Source organism: Nerophis lumbriciformis, linkage group LG28, assembly GCF_033978685.3.
Source record: "Nerophis lumbriciformis linkage group LG28, RoL_Nlum_v2.1, whole genome shotgun sequence".
Taxonomy (NCBI): Eukaryota; Metazoa; Chordata; class Actinopteri; order Syngnathiformes; family Syngnathidae; genus Nerophis; species Nerophis lumbriciformis.
The window spans coordinates 2,523,249-2,542,049 of record NC_084575.2 but is presented as its reverse complement, the minus strand read 5'-3'; positions in this window follow the sequence as shown (position 1 = coordinate 2,542,049).

Below are 18,801 nucleotides of genomic sequence, written 5' to 3'. Positions count from 1 at the left end.
TGCTACAAGGTTTGATCGGTCACAAAAGCTTCTGTTGCAGATTGAACAGGAATCTGATTTTTCGCCAGTGTGTGTTCTAGTGTGTACTTTCAAATGTTGACTTTGTGTAAAACCTTTACCACAGAGTGAACAGATAAAAGGTTTTTCTCCAGTGTGTGTTCTCATGTGTACTTTTAAATGTCCACTTGTTACTAAAAATTTACCACATTCTGAGCAAGAAAAAGGTTTTTCTCCAGTGTGTCTTCTCATGTGTCTTTTCAGAAGACTATGGTACTTAAAGGTTTTGTGACAGTGAGAACATGTGAAGTGAGTGTTGTCAGTGTGACATGTTGCATCATCTTTAGAGTGTTCATCATCAGTGTCAGGAGAGTGTGACGTTGTGTCCTCACTATCTGATAGTGGAGCTAAGATCTTGTCTGCTTGTGATCCTCCACAGTGGTCTCCATCAGCTTCTGTTGTCATGTGTTGTGTTGAGCTGCTGCTTGGAGGCTCCGCCTCTCTCTTCTCCTCACTTTCACCTTTGACCTCATCATCTTCACTCTTCACAGTGACACCAGTCACTGGGAACTCCACCAGTCCTTCAATATGATCTCCCTCCTGACTGATGCTGTGTTCCTCCTCTTCCTCTTTAATGTGGGGGATCAGTGAGTCTTCCTCTTCCTTTTTACAGGGCAGGGTCTGTGTCAAAGAGGAAAAGGAGACGCCAGAGGGTCCGTGGTGCCTGGTCTTCCTCTTTGGTGGATCCTCCTTCAACATCCTGAAGCTACTCTCCTGTTTTTCAGGCAGAAGTTGTTCTTCACAGACGTCTGCAGGACACAAAATGACAAACATGCTTGACAAATGTCCAGATTTGCTCAATCACATGAGGCATTCAGTAAGTTCACATGTACTTAAAATAACAAGTTAATGTACGAATTGGCCTGAAAAGAATCACACTGCTCTTTAAACATTTAAGATGGCGGCGCGCACAATTGCAGCGGCTCATGGCTCTCCTCTTCAGTGCTATTCTTCATTGTTTTTCTACTTCTTTCTTACCTGTGCTTTCACTATCGGTTCTGTGTAAACTCAGTTCACCCGCTAGACTCTTTTGGATATCGGTGTCCTATACCAGATATCGGTCTACAGAGACTTTCACTACACGCACAACATCCCAGAAGACATAGCGAGATCGCCGGGCTCTCCGTGGATTGTAATCGGGTCTGGGAGGCGGCGCGGTCGGAGAAGGGAGAGGAAGCAGAAACGGGGCTGTAGGGCCGGTGTTATGCTACGGCTAAAGAAACAACCACACAAGCCACCTCTACCGAGCCTGTTTCTCTGCAATGCCAGATCCCTGGTGCATAAAACGGACGACCTGGAATTACAACTCGCTGGAAATCGCTACGTTCGTGACTGCTGTGTTTTGGCCATCACTGAAATGTGGCTTCACCCGAGGATCCCCAATGCTAGCCTGCAGCTAGCAGGCCACACTTTGCTCCGCTAGGACAGGACTGTGAAGGGTCTCTGTGTTTACGTGCATGATAACTGGTGTAACAACAGGACAATAATAGACCAACACTGTTCCTCAGACCTTGAGCACATGTCTGTAAGATGCCGGCCTTTTTTTCTACCGAGAGAGCTAACTGTAGTGCTTGTCACGGCTGTTTACATCCCACCCGACACCAACATGAACACAGCGCTCTCTCTCCTGCTGAACACCGTAAACGAACAGCAGCAGGTCCACCTGGATGGTGTTCACATTATTGCAAGGGACTTTAATAAGACCAACTAAAAGACTGGACTGCCAAAGTTTTACCAACATATAAAGTGTTCTACTAGAGGAGAGAACACTCTGGATCATGTTTACACCAATATCAGGCACGCATACAGAACCACACTCCTCCCCCATCTCAGCCAGTCAGACCATCTTTCCCTCCTGCTCTCTCCAGCCTACTCCCCCCTCAGACGCAGAGTCAGAGCCACCATAAAGACAGTTACAACCTGGCCTGAAAATGCTGTGTCAGACCTACAGGACTGTTTCAGCCGAACACACTGGGACTTACACTCCCTGAGAGACATTTACACATCCCGCTGCCTCAGAAGAGAGCTACCAACATTATCAAGGACAGCTCCCATCCTGGCTTTGACCTGCTTGACCTGCTGCCCTCAGGAAGGCGCTACAGGGTCATCAGGTCTAAGACAAACAGATTCAAGAACAGTTTTTTCCCCAAAGCCATAACCACTGTGAACTCTCATAGGCACTGATTTTAGAGTTTAGTAGCTCTCCGTGTGCAATTTTTACTCTCCACCCACAATCTGAATGCTTCTGTATATAGTATAATATTTAAACAACACATTCTGAACATTCGTTCTCAGGACTGGACTATGCACCTTACCTCCTTTTGCACTTTTTTTTTTTCTCTCCTTCCTGTTTTGCATAATTGTAGACTGTCAGACTGATACTGGAGTTGCTTTTAATCTCATTGTATCTGTGTATAGTGACAATAAAAGGCATTGTATTCTATTCTATTCACAAGAAAAGAAGACCAGTTTTTAAGAGTGGTGGGGAATATGGCCTAAAATCTATATTGCGATAAATTCCCTTCCACCTGAGTGCAGCTGGGATAGGCTCCAGCGCCCCCTGTGATTTTAATGTCGGTTACTGATGTATAAACTTGGAGAAAAGATTAGGTCGTTTACATTGTAAATATGTATTCTTTATTGTTGTCTCTGCGATGGCGCCATCTTGTGGTCGAGTTTGCTCACTGCGAGTGCTGTGGGTTGAAAAATGATTTCCTTTTGCTTTCTTGCCTTGAACCCCAAGTATGGTTTCTTTATTTATCTTGCCAAGCAACGTTTGTAAGTGTAACCGGGGATACCCACTGGATGTGGAACGGTGGCGCCAGACTCGCTACGTTTTTTTGTTTTCAAGTCAATGTGTCAGTTTCCACCGCCTGGCTTCTATGTTTAGTGGTCGCCACAACGAGGTGGTTCAATTGAGCTAAAATCTGCTCGTGTGGGACAGGAAGTCATGCATAAACACAAAATAAATGATCCAGTTTACTTTCAAGATAGAATACTCTGTTTAAGGCGGATGGTATTCTACACTTTGAAAAGTCCTAATGGACATGAAGTCAACTTGTCATAAGGTTTTCAGACCTAATTTCACCTCCTTGACACAAATGGACGAAGACATGCTGATTCAAAAGACCCAAAATTAAAGAATCATATAACAGGCATATCCCGGTCAGCTATATGGGGGACTGTACTTCAGCATTGTATTAAAATGACTAGTTCCATCTCCAACATGAACACTGACACTACTAACACTACTGCACACAGGAAAACGTGTGGTGGAGAATTGCAAGTAGTCGAAACAAAGAATGTGAATGACTGACAAGAGGCTCACTTTGTTCATGTAAGTCTACTGTGGAATTAACATGCTCAGGTGCTGAGCGAAATGCACAGAGTGAGACCTCTTAGTCCAATTTAAAATCCAGAGACCAAGAAGGAAACACATGGACATAGCAATGTATTGATGACGACAAGAATTAAGTTACTAGGTTTATTTTTATTTACCGTATTTTTCGGACTATAAGGCACACTTAAAATGCTTTAATTTTCTCAAAAATCAACAGTGCGCCTTATAACCAGGTGCGCCTAATGTACAGAATAATTCTGGTTGTGCTTACCAACCTCGAAGCAGTTTTATTTAGTACATGGTGTAATGATAAGTGTGACCAGTAGATGGTAGTCACACATAAAAGATATGTGTAGACTGCAATATGACCCCAGTAAATAACACTAAAACGTTAAATGTTCCATTGAAAATAAAGAACATTACACACAGCGCTCAAAAATCTGTCAAAATGTTTTAGTACGACTTTGAAGCCGCATCACTTGATGGATTGTCGGTCCATTACGGCTACCGTAGTCAGAGATACAAGTATTACTATGGTGTGTGTATAAGGACCACAAAATGGCACCCATTAGCAGACATTATCTGGTATTTCGTTTTACAATATTATGCAAAACCAACTTGTCTTACCTTCTGGTACCTGCTGACGTGTATTTGGGATCTGCATAAGTCCTGAAAATTTGCGCACATCCGCCATTGTAGTCTGTGTTGAATCCATTGTCTATCTAAGCTTCTTCTTTTTCTCTATCTTCTTGTTGTGGGACATTCATCCTCCACTGTTGCCATTTCTAATATAAAGTAGTGTAAAGTTCTTAATTATGTCTTTCAGTAAACTCGCCATAAAAGCACTAAAACATACCGGTGTAGGAGTTTACATTATTCACCCAAGGAACTTTGGTTATTAGAGAGTTCCGGTCGGACGTTTTTTCACGGGACACATTTCGGGCGTTGTTGATGCACTAGTGAGCCACGGATGAGGAGATGCTGCTCCGTTATTGATTGAAGTAAAGTGTGAATGTCATTAAAACAGTTAGCTCCATCTTTTGACACTTCTTCCACTCCCGTCCTTGCACGCTACACCGCTACAACAAAGATGACGGGGAGAAGACGCTGTCCAAGGTGAGGCGCGTGAATAAGACCGCCCACAAAACGGTGCATCCTGAAGCGACTGTCAGAAAGTGACTTGAAGATGATGTGTAAAAGATCATCTATGCAACATTTTGACCAAAGAACCACCATTACATGTTACATCGACCACAAGGAAGTCTTTTACATTTAGAAAAAAAAATAAAAAAAAATACTATATATATATATATATATATATATATATATATATATATATATATATATATATATATATATATATATATATATGACTCCTTTAATGCGCCCTATAATCCAGTGCGCCTTTTGTATGAAAATAGACCTGACGAGACCCGCTCATCGACAGTGCGCCTTATAATCCAGTGCGCCCTATGGCCCAGAAAAAACGGTACACCGGTCCCGGCCTACAATTACATTAATATATTAATGCCCCTGGACATCGTATTAAATGTTTTTAATACCACTTAAGGCCTTAATTAAGAAAAAGTCAATTTAATGATTTTAATTGTTTTTAATGACCCACAGAACCCTTAAACAAAATGTGGACCGATCGATACAAAAATCGACAGTAACCATACTTGCCAACCTTGAAACCTCCAAATTCGGGAGATGGGGGGGGGGGGGGGGGGGTTAAGGGGGGAGGAGTATATTTATAGCTAGAATTCACTGAAATTTATGTATTTCTTATATATATATATATATATATATATATATATATATATATATATATATATATATATATATATTTAAATAAAATAAATACTTGACTTTCGGTGAATTCTAGCATATATATATATATATATATATATATATATAAATAAAATAAATACTTGAATTTCAGTGTTCATTTATTTACACATATACACACATGACACTCCTCTCTACTCATTGTTGTATTGAAAGTGCAATGCTTTGCAGCCAGTAGCACAGCCTTTGAAGGAGCATAGGTATGTGCAGTGTAATATTCTGGGTTGGAGTCAATAACCAGGCGAGGTGACAAAGTTACGTCTCTTTACTTCATACTTCAGAACCGACTCCCACACTTGCATTAAAGATGTGCTATTTGGATTTACACTGTATGAAAAAACATTTGAAAAGGAATTTTACCTTTGCAACCTCATTATACTATTGGCTAAGTTTTATATTCATAAATGTAGGTTTCTCAATACCCGACCAGTTTTTTGTGCCTTTAAAAAATATTTAGAACTCTACATTAAAACACTTTCTACCTCTAACAACCAAAAAGCTGTGAAAACGATGATGTTGTGTTCCAAATTTAAGTTATTTACTGAAATTGAGTGAGCCAATGGCTTTGCACTTTGTTTATTATATATATATATATATATATATATATATATATATATATATATATATATATATATATATATATATATATGTATGAAAATATCTCCTGATGATTGAGGGTACCCCCCCTCATGAAACAGGCCTGTAGAGATGAAATAGTCTTGTGATTTTTTTCCCACACATACATATATATATATATATATATAAATATATATACATATATATATATATATATATATATATATATATATATATATATATATATATATATATATATATATATATATATATTTTGTATTCTATTTTAGTTACTTTGAATTTACAAACCCTGGTGATGCTTTGTACTGTTTTTGTATTTACTTTGATTATTATTTTCAACCGTTTTGTAAATGTTAAAATGTAAAAATTAAGGTTTATAAAAAAATTTAAAAAAAGATTCCCACACTTGCCGTCACGGGTGCACAATACAACGTAAACCGTTTGGCCAACCAAAAAGTAACCACAGAAAACTATACGGTATAAGTGTTCTGTGGTTACTTTTTGGTTGGCCAAGCAGACGTGACGACAGGCTGTCCTCACTCAGGTCCGCACGGACCTGGAGGGGGCGTGCCTTAAGTCCGGCTGGAAATCGGGAGAAATTCGGGAGAATGGTTGTCCCGGGAGATTTTCGGGAGCGGCACTGAAATTCGTGAGTCTCTCGGAAAATTTGGGAGGGTTGGTAAGTATGACAGTAACAATACCAAGTATAATATCAGTATAAGGTTCATACAGTGGTTTGATCGATATTTTGTATTATATATATTTTGTTGATTTTGTTATCGTTTACAAACTCAGGAAATACGTTTTTGGACACAGGAAGACTTTAAGGGCACAAACCAAATGATTTCATTCAGAGCCATATTTAAATATTCAATTGATATTCTAACACCACCATCCTGTGTTTTTGTCTGATTATGATTGCGAACAAAATTGTTATCATTCAATGATCTTAAAAAAATGTAATATCAGTATCCACATTGGTATAACCGATACTGCCCTTGTAACTACTTGGTACTAGAACAATACCTACATTGGTAGTATCAGTCAAAACTAAAGTATCAAACAACAAAACAAGTGATTATTACCAGAGGTATGGACTCGAGTCACATGACTCAGGTAATTATGTTTTATTTTCTTCTGATCATCCAGCCGATTTATAGGCAACAGTTTAGTCTAGCAAAGTGGCAAAGAGCTTTGCGCTGCTAATATACTTTAGCCACTTTGTGGATGATTTTTCGCGTTTTACATTTCCCCTATGGGGTCTTCTTTACTATGCGCTTCAGATGGAACGCAGGTGTGTGTATTTGGGTTGTTGCGCAACACTTTAATTTATTAACTCTGCTTGATTATCTATCAACTTTGAATGTTTGGACAAGTACTTGATTTTGAATTATGATATATTGAGTTTCTAATAATGAGTATTATTATGAAACTAGGTTATATAAGTGCACTTGTAATTGGATTTGTAATTGATTCATGATTGAGTTTTATCACTTTAGATAAGAAATCATGATCTGTATTATTAGAAATGTATTATGAATGTTCATTTTAATTGGACTCATGATTGTATATTAATCAACATGATTAACTATGTCATATCATTTGGTTTATTAGCACAAAAAACTAGTAATTCCGGTCAATCGAATGCTTACATTATGCTTTCAAGTACATATTGAATGTACTTTAATGTGAAGAGGTAACTAGGTTAGTCACTTTGTTTTTTTGGACTTGTAGGTCAGGTTTTTTTTCCGGGAAGGAATACCCGTTGACCCAAACAACCTGAGCTCCCTATCCACCTTCAAACTCAACTCAACAAATGGCGAGCTAAACAACTACGCGGTAGGACAAGCATTTTTTTCTCCTCCGCCGCAAACCTTTTGGATTACTTTTGTTTTTTAACTGAACTTTTGGACTGACGCGAAAGTCGTTGCTTTTGCGTACCTTTTGAACTGAACTGTGAACTGGTTCTGAGAAGGCAGCAGGACTGTATCTTGTATTTTTGTTTTGGGCATTTTTTTTCTTCCTATTGTGTCATCTGTGGCATTTATATTCTTGTTTCAATACATTTAATGCAGTCGAAACCAAGATAACTAGTTGTCGTCATCTTTCATACCTCAGGCTCCTAGACGAACCATCTTCTGTCACACGGGTTACACTCTTAACCCGCCTAGCCCAAGCAAGCGTTACAATGTTCCCCTCTAAATTCAAATGATTAGATTTAAGATTTGAAGTATATAAGCATGAAGTATGAAGCCTACTTGGATGAGTCTTCTAAGACAAAGTGAACAGTCCAGTTGTGATGGATTGAATGCCCTGAGAATAAAATGATATGTGCATACTTGGACTGTGATGAAGCTGTGAGGACTCAGGTGCTTTGTCTTCATGCTCTTCAGTCTTCACAGAGACAACAGTCAGTGGAAACTTGCTGACATCATCCTCCTCCTGCCCTACAACACACTCTCCCTCCTCTTCCTCTTTCATGTGTGGATCTTCCTCTTTCTCTTTCATGTGGGGGGGCTGCTGGACGTCTGTTGGGTAAATAAGTAAATAAGATAAAGAGACAATAGAAATAGTTTTGGACTGACACTGTTAACACAATGACATTATTTGTGTTCTTCCGTAAAAAGTGTGTTGCAAAACAACCAATAAAAACACGGGAAATACCTCCTTTTTTCCTCAAATGAATTCAAAAGTGGCACAGTGACAACAAAAACAGACTTGGAAATTTGATGGGGAGCAATTTGAAAAGTATTTATAAGTACGAGGCAGCATTGATTGAGGCATTCTTAACTTTACACTCACTGATGTAAAGTGTGTAAATATTTTATTCTGTATATGGTCTATGACACCTAAACTTTATCTCTAAACTTAACCACAATCTTGTAATGACATAGTCATTACCATAATTTAAATATCATGGAAATAAAAAATCTAATACCAAAATCACTTAAATGGTATGTTTTTGTCATCATGCAAAATACCTTTTTGTGGTCATTTTGTTGGCTTGGCCAAAAGGAACTTTTACCAAAACATGATTTACTATGTGGTGTTTTTATGGGGAATCTCCATCAACAATTCCTCTTTAGGAATTGGAGACCATCTACGACACGCTGAAGGAAAGTCAGTCACCTTTATGCTCTTTTAATTAATTTAAAGCGTTGACTACTTTGGTAACTGAAAATAAATGTTTACTTTCACTTATTGATGCACGTTGGTCAGAATCAGGAAGTGAAATTATAACTAATTAGATTTGATTTCAGTATAAAATGTTTTTGGTGAGTGTGTGAGTTTTGTGTAAACATGTTGATGCAGGGGTTGGAACAGGGGTTAGTGCGTGTGCCTCACAATTCAAAGGTCCTGGGCTCGGGCTGTTTCTGTGTGGAGTTTGCATGTTCTACCTGTGACTGCTTGGGTTCCCTCCGGGTACTCCGGCTTCCTCCCACCTCCAAAGACATGCACCTGAGGATAGGCCCTTCCCACCTCCAAAGACATGCACCTGGGGATATGCTGATTGGCAACACTAAATCGTCCCTAGTGTGTAAATGTTGTCTGTCTATCTGTGTTGGCCCTGTGATGAGGTGGCAACTTGTCCAGGGTGTACACCGCCTTCCACTCAAATGCAGTTGAGATAGGCACCAGCACCCCAAACGGGACAAGCGGTAGAAAATGGATGGCCCGATGAATGTTGATACAGGTTTACATCTTCTTTGTTGCATTTTGTCATTTCCCTGCCTTCTCTTTTTTGTTGTCTGTTTTCTTTCTTCAGTCAATTAGTCCCCAGCGAGACACACCTGCAACTAATCTCCACCCAGTAGTATATAAGCTCGTCACCGACAGCTGGTCCCTGCCGATTATTGTCTACTGCACCTTCCACGTGCATACGCATGATTCAAGTTGTCCTGCCTGGTATGTTGTCTTTTCTTGTTATCTAAATTCCTCACCTCTTTTTATTTGCCTTCTAGCCTTCCTGAGGTGAAGAGGATCTTGTTGGACCTTTTTGTAGAGCTCAGTGCGCCCTGGCCTTTTCTCCCTGCCGACCACTGAAGGACCTGCTTTTGTTTATATATATTCATGGTGTGCATTTTTTGCCCCATCTCCTTTTGTTACACTTTTTGGACTCGTATTAAATTGTTAAACATATTGTAAATCAGCCTTGCCTCCAGTTTCTGCATCCTGGGATCATCTCCTTGATTAAATCCTAACATTCTTGAGGACTGAAACACAGATAGGCCCCGAAAAGATACACCCATTTTTAAAACCTTCACTAAGCTGTGCCACCAACATTGTCTCACTTAACTCATTAAGCAAACTACCAGTGTGAGTGAGTCTTTTTAAACCTTCATAGACCTCGTTGTTACTTCTGACCAGTCTAAGATCACCACAAGTGGAACTACTGTATGCGGCTTAAGTGATCATTTCATCATTTTCTGTACCCATAAAGAACATAGAACCGAGGCTGACAGCCACAAAACAAGCGAAGCTACAATCCTCAAGACCTACACTAGCAAGGCTTTCAATGACAAACTGGCAAATTAAGACTCGCCTGGTACTTGCAAGTACACAGGTTTTTGGGTCAATTCCTAACCTCAGAAAAGTAGATAACGTCACAGTCAAAGTGGGTGACATTATAACAAAAAAAATTAGATTACCGTATTTTCCGCACTATAAGGCGTACTGGATTATAAGGCGCACCTTCAATGAATGGCTTATTTTAAAACTTTGTTCATATATAAGGCGCACCGCATTATAAGGCGCATAGAATAGACGGTACAGTAGAGGCTGGGGTTACGTTATGCATCCATTAGATGGAGCTGCGCTAAAGGGAATGTCAACAAAACAAATAGTGATTGTACTGACACTTCTACTTGCTGCTCTCTGTTCAACAACTCACTGTTCGACTTTGTCCTCCAACTGTAGCCATCTCGCTTTGTTCCCTCGGAAACTCTGTTTAGTCTTCTTTACTTGGCGCAGGTCATCATGTTGCTTCCTCCACTTCCGCACCATTGATTCGTTTATGTTCAATTCTATCGCTGCTGCTCTATTCTCGTGTTCTACTGCGTGACTGATCGCCTTAAGTTTGAACTCTGTGTCGTAAGTGTGTCTCTTAATAGGAGCCATTTTTCTTCTTCTTCTAGGGTAAGCAGCCGCCGACTTCATTTTCCCCCGTAGAAAAAGAAGTGCTTCTTCTTCTACGGTAAGCAGCCGTAGCACACTACTTCTTCTACGGGGGAAAATGAAGTCGGCGGCTTCTTACCGTAGTTGCGAGACATGTTGTGGCTCAATATTGGTCCATATATAAGGCTCACCGGATTATAGGGCGCACTGTTAGCTTTTAAGGAAATTGGAGGTTTTTAGGTGAGCCTTACAGTGCGGAAAATACGGTACCTATCTTGGCTGCATCGTAGAGACTAATCTCTCCAGTGAAAAAATGACTACTAAGGCAGTCAAATAATCAACTGACGAATTATGTTCTTACTAGTGTTGTCCTGATACCAATATTTTGGTACCGGGACCTGTACCAAAATGTATTTCGATACTTTTCGGTACTTTTCTAAATAGAAAGGACCACAAAAAGTGCATTAATAGCTTCATTTTAACAAAAAAATCTTAGGGTACATTAAACATAAGTTTCTTATTGAAAGTTTGTCCTTAAATAAAATAGTGAACATACTAGACAACTTGTCTTTTAGTAGTAAGTAAACAAACAAAGGCTCCTATTTTAGTCTGCTGACATATGCAGTAACATATTGTGTCATTTATACACCTATTATTTTGTCTACATTATTAAGGACAAGTGGTAGAAAATGTATTATTAATCTACTTCTTCATTTACTGTTAATATCTGCTTATTTTCTGTTTTAACATGTGCTATCTACACTTCTGTTAAAATGTAATAATCACTTTATCTTCTGTTGTTTGATACATCACATTAGTTTTGGATGATACCACAAATTTGAGTATCAATCTGATACCAAGTAGTTACAGGATCATACATTGGTCATATTCAAAGTCCTCATGTGTCCAGTGACATATTTACTGACTTTATAAACATAATATATTTTTTTTAAACAAAAGAAGATGTTGTGATGCCAAAAAGTATTGATATAATCATAGAAGTAGTATATTTTACAGGCGGTATAGTACCAAATAGGATTCATTAGTATCGTGGTACTATACGAATGCTGGTATACCGTACATCCCTAGTTCTTACATAGTAGGATCACCCCGCTGGTGGGTAGAAATACACTTAAGACTCTAACACAAGCACTCATTTAACCCCACTTTGACTACAGAGTTCATGTTTGGTACCGTGACGCCTTAAAAGCCCTGAAAAACAAACTCCAGACAGCCAAAACAAAATGATTGGGCTTCTACTCAACCGTCCATCTCGGGCTCACATTTCCACCAACCATTTCAGAGTACAGCTTCTTGCAGTTGATATGGTGTACAAGATACACCATACCACTAAAATCACCACGTATTGCAACTACCCAGAGGTAGTTGTACAAATCACATTCAACCCAGATTTCTCCGAAAAAATTTTAAAATCATTTTCCTGCTATCCCACCAAAATGTGGAACCCCCTATCAAAAAGAGAAGACATTACAGGTTGCGGCTACTCGTAACTGGGACTATACAAAGCCTTTTGCTTTTTGTAAATTATAATTTAATTTATTTTCTTGCAGTATATTTGTATTTTAAATGCTAATTTCTACATAGAAATGTGAGTTAAAAAATATTTCAACTGAAACCATCTCAGGCTTTTTTGTAGCAGCAGGGTTTCCCGCAGCGTTTTGTTGTTAAGGCGGCCGCCTTAACAACAAAGAGCCACTGCCTAAACTAACGTCTTAACAGGATCTCCAGCCACACGTGAGCATTTAAAGAAACTATTACTGTCCCCAAGCAAACGCATACACTGAGTGTCATACACATGCCAAAATACTGGGGGCGCTGTAGCCTAGGACTTAAGACCATTTTAGCCAATCAGAAACATCCAAAACGTCATTTCTGGAGGCGGCATATAGAAAAAATGGCGGGTCACAGCAACAAAGAATTATATATGTGGACTGACAGAGAAGTAGAGCTACTTTTAAGCATCGTCTTGGAGCTTAAAGTTAACAAAAGTCAACAAAGTGTTGACTGGTAAACTTGCCAGTCCAAGTCTGGTGACATTATTACCCTATTTTGGAACGGTACGGACTTGGAGGGACATCTGAGGAATTTCCTCATTGGAAAGAGGACATGACAAAAACAACTATCGACACTAAACTGAAAGTGATTGGTGGAAAGTACAGACAAGCAGTGGACGCAGGTGGAAGAAGTGGTTACGCTAGAGTTGTTTTGCTGTACTTCCAACTATGCCAGCAGATCTGGGGAGGTTCTCCATCAACTACATCCATTCCATTTGGAATAGAAGCATCAGATATTGACACAAGCTCTCACAGGAGTTGGGATTCTCCATTGACCCTTGACAGCCTGGTCACAGACAAAGATATGCCCAATGATGTACAAGAGCAGCAAGATTCCAATAGGAGCAATCCACAATCTTCTGTGGTGAAAGAGAGAAGAGCTCTACTTCAGGTATGTGGGCGCTAACTTCATTGCTAGGAAGTAATATTGTTAAAAGGCAGATAGATGTGGCATCAAAACATTTTTATATGAACTGCACTGCAATTCCAAATGCTCTCAGATGACCACTTTCAACAATGTGGAATCATATTTGTTTGAATATGATCATTGTTTGACAACAGTGTGACAAAAATACTTGCTTTGGAATCAGAAGTCAAGATGGCAAGCATAAATTAAAGTTCAGCTGTTTTACATGTATTTAATTAGGCTTGTATTAAAAATGCTGTGAGTAGTTTCTTGTAATAAATAATATTGAGTTAAGTAAAACTGCAGTTGCATTAAATGTTTTTTTTCTGTCAAAATTAAAATACCTCAAAGTGTTGTATTGACACACATTGTTTCCCGACGATGTTGACGGCCATTTGAAATGTTGTAAATAACATGTCACTATCTTGGCTTTATCTCAAATAATGCATTCATGATTGTTGAAAGTAATTTTGTAAAAATCCTCGTAATTTCTTTTTTTTTTTCACTAGGCAAAACTCAACAGCCACAAGCAGGACAGACTAAAAGGAAAACTTCCAATGGAAACAAAGTTGCTGAATGCAGTAGAAGACGACGTCCAGATAAAGAAGAGACTTCTGGACATGATGGAGACATCAGAGAAGCAATCGTCTGACAATTTAGACAAACTAACATCAAATTACTAAGTCAAAATATTGACTTACTAAGTCATAATAATGACATAATTAATATCTCAGGTAACTAGGATTGTTTTGTGTTTTGTTTGTACTTTACGGAAAAAATATGGAGATATATATCGTATATCGCCATTCTGCAAATGGAGCGGAAAACACAACCAAAAATTGTAGGCTTCTTTATTTCTCTAATATTTTTATTTAATATAAGATATTGTTATTTGGTTATTTTTTAATAAACAATGTGTTCAATGTAATCGGAGTCTGTAGTCTGACCCATCACCCCTGATCACCCCCTGGGAGGTGAGGGGAGCAGTGAGCAGCAGTGGTGCCCGCGCCCTGGAATAATTTTGGGTGATTCAACCCCAAATTCCAACCCTTAATGCTGAGTGCCAAGCAGGGAGGTAATGGCTCACATTTTTATAGTCTTTGGTATGACTCGGCCGGGGTTTGAACTCACAACCTACCCATCTCAGGGCGGACACTCTAACCACTAGGCCACTGTTTGACCATTTATTGAAGAAAGGTGTTAATAATCATATATAAAGTTAGTAAAGATGTGAGAGTAAGAAATCAACAAACCTGTTCTGTGTAACACAACTTGATGTTTCTTGAAAACAGCGTCCAGTAGTTGATTGTTCTCCTCCTTTGTTCTAGAAAGTTCCGCCTCGTATTCTGCTATCGTTCTTTCTAACACTACAAATATTTCTTCAACGGCAGCAGTTAGTCGCTGATCCACCAACGCTCTCAACATGTGTAATGTAGACATTTTCACACAATCACAACACTTTACTCTCACACTTGATCTCTACTTAGCGATGTGTTGATAACGTCTGTTAGCAGCTAACAAGCTAAGCTAACTAGCGAGCTAAGCTAACTAACAATAAGCGAGCACGAGAAGCAGCAAAGTGCTTCTAGCGCATCGAGACGATTTTATCCTTAAATAAAGAATCAACAATGTATTTTATACGACGTAAATATTTCAAACTGAAGAACAAAAAATAAGACTGACTTATTAGCGTCCTTCTGGCTTCTTTCTGCGTCAATGTGCTTTCACGACAGTTGGCACGCTTGACGTTACAAGACGGTTCTGCTCTCGTCTATGACTGCTCTGCTCTCGCGAGATGTGTCATGCGCAGAAGACTCAAAGCTTTGGAGTAAAACAGGAGCGTGATCACTTTTTGATTTTCTACATTTATTTTGTATTATTGACTTTGTTAAAACTGTTGTTTTTAATAAAATCATTAATTGTATTATTTTGTTGAAATTGTTTCACTAACTAAAATGATGTATATATTGTTGTATTACTCACCAATAAGTCCATACATTTTGGTCCTGTGTTTTATTCTGATGATAATGAAAAATTAGGTAAAAGGCAAAGTGAAAGTGAAACTAAGCTACTGCCTCTCGCCTACACGTCAATTTATCGTGCGGTAGCCAAAAGTCACCAGTAGATGGCAGTGCAGTATTGTAAAGTCCTACATATAGTACCATTGAAATGTTGCTGTTCATATTAATAAAACGCTAAATCCTTTATTTTTGACAAAATACCTCTAGTAGTGATACAAATGTGCTCTGGCAAAATAATCTTATTTCCTTTGTTTGGCTTGAAAGAAGCTATGAAAATAAACATGACAAAAAATGAGTAAATCTCCGCCATTTAGGTTTTTTTTATAAGTTCTCGGGAAAAAAAACAAGGTTGTAGATGATGTGAAAGGACCAAATCCTCTGTTTAAGAATAATATGAATAATAATAATCAATGTTATTTATAAGGTGCCTTTCTAGAGACGATACAAACATTACAACATTGAACAATATAAAACAGAAAATGTTAGTTTAGAGAAGAAACTAGAAATAGCTGAAATGAAAGTGAATAAGCATTCTGGAATAAGTGTGTTCTTGATTTGAAAAGGCTAAATGAGTCCATATTGTGGAAGTCTTGCTGTTCCAAAAATATGGAGGGTCAAATGGGACAAAATTAAACAAATAAATACATCTTTAAATAATTACTTAAATGTGATAATTCATTACAAATGGAATTAAATACATAAATGTATTTTATCTTTCAAACTCAGCCATCAAGGTCAGTGGGCGGGTCCTAACATCTGATTAGTTCCACCGACCAGAGAGAATAGCGGTTGATATCTTCGTCCGAAAGTGAGGAAATTGTTACATCTTTGTAACTGTTTTAGACGTAAGTTTGCTTGTTATCTGTATGTGGTATATAAGTTCCTGCCATGTGCCCATATTTGGTGTTTTTCACTGCCTCGTGCTGTTCACAGGCTTCCACACCAGCTGCCTGATATGCAAACGGGGCACACCTGTACTATGTTGGCAATCAGTCTCCTATTTCAGTCCAGATTGTCAACCAGACAGCGTTGGATCATTGCTTCGCGTACGTGTGATGTTTCCGGTACAAAATTAGTTCCGTCTCTTGTGCATTTACTTCTGCACTCGCCTTCTTTTTTTTTTCTTCACTCCTATTGTGGTTGAGTTTTCTGTTCTTTCCTCCCCTCCATGTGAGTATTTTCTCTGCATCCTTGGGGTCACGTCGATAAGCTGCATTCCAGCTCCTGACAGAAATAACTGTAATAAATTCCTCTACTTTATTTGATACATGCGGGTCAGCATAGGTCTTACTTCTACATGTTGCACATCTACAAGCAACTCCCAAAAAGTATTTAAAAGTTTGTCCTTCAAAGACGTCACGTTTTCAAATACTTTTAAAGTTCCAAAGATATGAAGATATGACGGGGCGAGGTTGTGGATAATCTTGAAAGTAAGAATGATCTTAAATTGGCTACGGTCTTTGACGAGGAGCCAGTGGAGTTGCTGCAAGACCAGGGTGATGTACTGGACTAAGGGGGTTCTGGTGAGTATCTGGCTGGGGGAGTTGAAAGATTCAAGGAACTTTGTTTAAGACACATAAGATGGCAGGAAAACTAATAACCAAGGTTCTGGATTTAACCCAATGAGTACCACATAAAAGTATAGGCATGGGTTATTAAAGCATCATTTAATACAGCCAAACGTCCCTCTCCCACCAGCTTGGACCCAGAATTGGATTCAAAAGGACCCCTTACAGGCAGTACACCAGACAAATGGATCCACTTCAGGGACGTAGTAACAGCGACTGCACAAGCTGTGTTTGGCAAGAAGCAGATAATTAATCAAGACTTGTTTGATCAGTACAACATGGCTGTACAGGCGCAATTTGATGAAAAAAGAAGGGCCTATATTGACCCGTGGATCCCAACATGACAGATTCAAAGACTGTCAAGCCAAAGTCCAAAGAGAGCTTTGCTCTATGCAATACATTTGGTGGGAGTCAAAAGCTGAGGAAATCCAGCGTTACGCAGACTCTATCAACTTCAAAATGCTCTTCAGCAGTCTCAAAGTCATCTTCGGTCCAGCCAAAGGGGGCACTGCATGCCCTCTCTCTGTTGATGCATCCACCAAATTAAAGAGCAAATATTGGATCAGTGGGCGTTGGGAATAAATATTTAGTCAGTTCCTCAACAGACCACCTTCTGTTGACCAAGAGGCATTACAACAGATACCACACAAGCCAACTAAGGCGTGCCTGTACCTCCCTCCTACTGGGGGAAAGTGAGAACTGCCATGGACCAGACACGCTGTGGTAAAGCAGCAGTTCAGAATGGCATACCTGCCGAAGTGTACAAAGCCTTAGGACCTACAGCCTTCAAGGCATTTCACGACATCCTGTTAACCATTTGGGACAAAGGAGATACGTACCCTGACCTTTGAGATGCCACCATTGTCATATTATGTTTTAAAAAATGACAGAAATTCAGACTGTGGTAACTACAGAGGTATATCGCTTCTCTCTATCGATGGAAAGATTCAAGCTTGTGTCCTGCTAAAATAGACTAACAGATGGCATTCATGAGAATCACAATGTGGTTTCTGTCCGGGCAGAAGCACTGTTGACCTGGTATTTGCGATATGCCAACTCCCAGAAAAGTGTATTGAGCAACAGATGGACCTGTAGGTCTTTGTTGAACTAACCAAGGATTTTGACACAGTGAATCGTGAAGCACTCTGGTCTATGTTGGCAAAATTGGGTGGCCCAGACAAGTTCACAATAATGATAAGTCTCTCTCACGATGACATGATTGGTCAGGTCCTCTCAAACGGGGACTATACTGGCAGCTTTGGGATCAGTAATGGTGTCAACCGTCAACCTCTTCTTCATGTAAGTCATCCCCCATGCTGTCAAGGGCGTCTACTTCAGATAACAAGACGGATCCGTGTTTGATCTGAGATGTTTCGCTGCAAAGACACAAAAAAAAATCATCTTCAAGGCTCTTTCGCTGATGACAATGCGCTTCATGGCTCACAAGGAGGACCATCTCCAAGTCATTAACGACCGTTGTGAGACATGGCATCAGACCAGTGATGCTCTTGTGGGTCATGCAGCCCTTCGAGGCATCTGTGCTTAAAGTCTTTATCAATGAATCTGTATACAATAGGGGCCTAGATCTTCTTGCAAAATAACACATTTCGAGTCCTCAGTGTCAGCCAATCTGGGTCAAGGCACCAATTGAAAGAATAGACTTTTATTTTTGTTAAAACACCACAAAGAATCAGACCATTAGTCCTAAAAAACAGACATTTTATTCTACAAGGTCACATGCAAAGGATACAGCGCTGGTTTGAATCTGCTAGTA